The sequence below is a fragment of the Formica exsecta genome, unplaced genomic scaffold, assembly GCF_003651465.1.
Source record: "Formica exsecta isolate Colony F162 unplaced genomic scaffold, ASM365146v1 scaffold952, whole genome shotgun sequence".
NCBI classification, from domain to species: Eukaryota; Metazoa; Arthropoda; class Insecta; order Hymenoptera; family Formicidae; genus Formica; species Formica exsecta.
Window position 1 is genome coordinate 39,808 of NW_021853717.1, and position 4,489 is coordinate 44,296.

Genomic DNA, 4,489 nt, shown 5'->3' on the forward strand with positions numbered 1-4,489 from the left:
TGTAGGGAACGACATATTTACTTCCAGCCATGTCTCATTCTTCTGAAGAAAAAAATTCATGTTCCTTTTTGCCTCTTGCCATTTTGTGCGCAGTTTGAAGAAAAATTTTAACATGTGTGATCTGGCATCTGGATGGATTTGAATAGGACAATTAGTTCGTTCGGACAACTCCTGTTCCAAATGTTTAATTTGGTTATTAAATTCATTGCTTAAGCAATTCTGCATAATAAGGAATATCTCTTTCCTTTTATAGGTAATTAACTGATTGCCAGATCCTGTAAAAAATGCATGAAAAAAAGCGAATATTATTATATATTATATACAAAATTCGTATATATATATCATATGTTATATTCGTATATATATATAATTCGTATATATATATCATATGTTATATTCAAAATAAACTCGCGCTCTGAATACCGGTTCTGAGAAATTTGTTTGTATTTGGTAAACACCCGATATAAGACACTTAAAACCTCAGGTATGATAATTTTTATAGACCGGGTTTCAAACACTATTGTTATGAGCGAACCGGGCACAGCTGCAACTAAACGGGACTACCTCCGATGACAGACGGGCGACAACCTAACCTTTTCGGGACGCGCATACTGTTACAAAAAAATATCGTAAAACAAGGCTAGCAAATATTAGCAGCTAATTATTGCGAATTTTAATTGCTAATAGTATAGGCTAATAGAAAAAAAAAGAAAGAACATGGGATCTTGTGGGATCTGCAACTAAAAGTCTACATGAAGTAAAGATTTATTCAGGAAAGTAGGAACTTTATCGGACTAAGGTTATACGTCGTAAATAAACATGGTAAACGCTAATTCGAAAATGTAAACAATATAAAATATTCTACATACCTCCAGGAAGAGCATCCATTTTGCAGAACTTTATTCTCACTTTTATCTAAAAAGTTATTCACACTCAAAGTATATTGAAAATATTAACGAAACGCGCGAGAAACGTCTGTCGCTGGCGAAGGTCTACTTTCAACTAACATACCTGCTCAACTTAAAATAGTGGGGGGCTGAGGACAACGGGATTCTATGCAGGGAATAGTCCTTTACTGATCTCCATAGAAAATTGATCCCAAATCTAAATTTCGTTTTTTGATTTTTGGCTAGCTTTTCGCTGAAATTCCTCACTGTGGCTTCCCCACAGCGCGCTGGCCGAATTTTCCCCAAAATGAATTTAAACAGAGTTTTGTAACCGAACGTAAACCAGGGTTCAGCGCGATGTTATGCTTATCGAGAACAATACCTTCGGTTTTTTCGTACTCCCGCAGATATCGTTCTTTAGCGCCATCGTCGTCACCGCATTCCCCCGGCCATCCGCTTGCTTCTTGTTTTAATTGTAAGAATGAGTTTATATATTCGGCGAACAAACCGCCTTGTCGCGATGCTCGATCGAATTGGCTAACTTTATATTGCCAAATCTCGCTTACCGCCGGCACGAGATAACCCTTTTCGACTGCCTTTCGTAATTCGCACGACACCACGTACCCTCGAATTCGCGCTCATTAATGTTGTCGTGCATGCATGGCGAAATAACCTAGCCTGTATAACATTGCTAGTACAGTGTTCGAGCAGGCCCACGCAAAAGACCGAAAAACATAATTCGCACGACACCCACGTACCCCCGAATTCGCGCTCATTAATGTTGTCGTGCGTGCAGGAGGTCTGCGCAAATGTTTCGCAACAACTATGACATAAGGCGAAAAGCAATTTTCCGCGCACGCGATACGGAAGTACAGGGTGAAAGAGGTTGCGAGGAGGAAGCTTATACAAAACTTACGTGTAGAACTCGTTTCAAGCTCTTCTTCATCCCTGCGTTTTCGTGTCTGATTGTGAGTGCGAGCCTCTTGTACGCTAATCGCCGGGGTTAGGTCCGATCTACAGATTATGATAAATTTGTAAATTTAAATTAATCAAAGTCTCTCGTATTCGATTACATTACACTCTCCCTAATATCAATAAAACATTTTGCTTACCATTTAAGAGGTTTTCTCGATGTTTAAATAACAGGAATTTTATAAGATCTCCTGCATCCTCCTCCTCATGTTCGAATATCTCTCGTATTTCTATTATTTCACCCGCGATATGCAGCAATTCAGCATAATTGGCGAAATAACCTAGCCTGTATAACATTGCTAGTACAGTGTTCGAGCAGGCCCACGCAAAAGACCGAAAAACAGCGTAATTGATTTCCGACGACTCATCCCATAACGCGGATAAATATCGTTCCCTGTTTAACGTAGGCGACAAATTTAAGCCTATAATTATGCATTTGCATAATACTTCTCTGAGTCCAGGTATTTTTATCAACGCTCACTCACGTTATCATTTTTCACGATAAATAATACACTTTTCGCGGAAAGACACGCGTTGCTTCGATCGATGGCGAATTCGGAAATAATTTTTCTACTACACCACGATGCATTTATTTACTCGTATCTCATAACGCGGATAAATATCGTTCCCTGTTTAACGTAGGCGACAAATTTGAGCCTATAATTATCTATTTGCATAATACTTCTCTGAGTCCAGGCATTTTTATCAACGCTCACTCACGTTATCATTTTTCACGATAAATAATACACTTTTCGCGGAAAGACACGCGTTGCTTCGATCGATGGCGAATTCGGAAATAATTTTTCTACTACACCACGATGCATTTATTTACTCGTATCCCCTCTTTTTTTCCAAGAAGGAATACCCCCGAAAGAGTTAAAATTTCTCCTTTCTTCCGAGAAAAAACGGACAAAAAGAAAAAATAGTTTTTTATTTTTATTACGATATGCAGGCATTGCATGCAATAGTTTTATTGCTTAGGTGTTTTTATTATAGAGGTGTCAAAGTAAAGACTTTGTTGGGAAAATCTTTTAAAATTTTCGTAGGAGGGCTAGGATTATGCCAATTAGAAATTCGTCCTTTATAACATTTTTCTCTTAACAATATAAGCTATAAAAATTTATTATTCGGCTGCTAAGCTTTTATCTACGTTTTGTAACATATTGTAATTGTATTTAGAGAAAAATTTTAGAGAAAAATTTTTCCTTGTAACGAATCTAATTTCTAGATGTTTCTAGATGTTTTCACGTAATTTTTAGCGTGATGAACAAGTTTGAACGTGAAAAATCATGATTTTTTTCTGTTATTTGACTGTCTGCGCAAACTTTTCCCCCACTTTTCTTTATATTTCGATATATTTATAAGCAGCACGAGTAGATGCGAATTCTTATTCATTTGAGTTTGCTCGTACGAAATTCTTCCTTTCGGCTTCGATACAAGAACTTGTCGTTGTTGTGACTAGTATTCATCCAGTTTTACTCGAAAGTGATAACAATGGCTGCCACGAAAAAAGTTTCCAGTGATCAGAAGAATCTAACCGATTTTGTTACATCGATAGAAGAAACGAACAGCGTTATTTATTACTATCGACAACGTATGGTCTTAATTCATCCTGCACTAAGAAGTTACATGTGGGGTTGCAAGCGACAAACGACGATTGCTTCGTGCCGATTGTTAAATTAACTGGCAATTATATCGATGGAATTTGCTTCGATATTGACAGCTGGCAGCAGTTTCAAATCAGCATGGAACAGATGAGACTGTACTTGAGCGAAAATCAAAAAACTAGGCCGAGTCCGATTATCATCAACAATATTTCCATCGGATTCACCACCGCTTACGGGTCGAGGGCTGTGATAGTGACTTACAAGGAAAATGCAGAACAATCTGCGAGTAATGGTGAAGCGGAGGAGCAAGCGCAGCCGCCTTTGAAGAAGCGAAAAACGCAGAACATCGCCATCGTGATGCAGAAAGCTACTTTCCTAGGCCTGGAAAATATTGCGAGATGTGTGGATGCACATTTGTCTCAGCTAGTTTGCATCGCCGACACCGTCAACACCTGCGCCAATTACTTAATAAACGAGATAGAATTAAAACTCCCATCAGCTTACATAGATCGTGAAATTATAAAGCTCATAGTTATCGGTAATTTTCAAGAAATTGAACGCAATGTACAAACGCAAATAAAGGATTTAACATTTTTAGATGTATATTTCAATATTGTATTCGAAGAATTACTTTCACTAGGATTTAATGAAATCGTGCGTATAATTTTAACACACAGAGCACCGCTTATAAGCTCGTAAGCAGCGGTGCTCAAAAAACACCGGTACGAGCACATCTCCGCGAATACGCTTACTCGCGGCGCTTCCGCGGCTGCTTAGCAGCTAATCGGCCGCGGTGCTTTCCGCTCGTTCACGTACCGGGAAACGCTAGCGCGAGCATGCGGCCGCCGCGGTGGGGCCCCCGAAGCGCGGATAAGCTTATTACTCAACACATACCTACAATAAATATTGAAATTATCCGTCATGTCAGATGTTCGATTCGAGAGAATTTTATTTTATTAAAACAAGCGAAACCGAAGATGACACGCTATTTGTATCCGCCGACGAGGACGAAGACGACAAAAC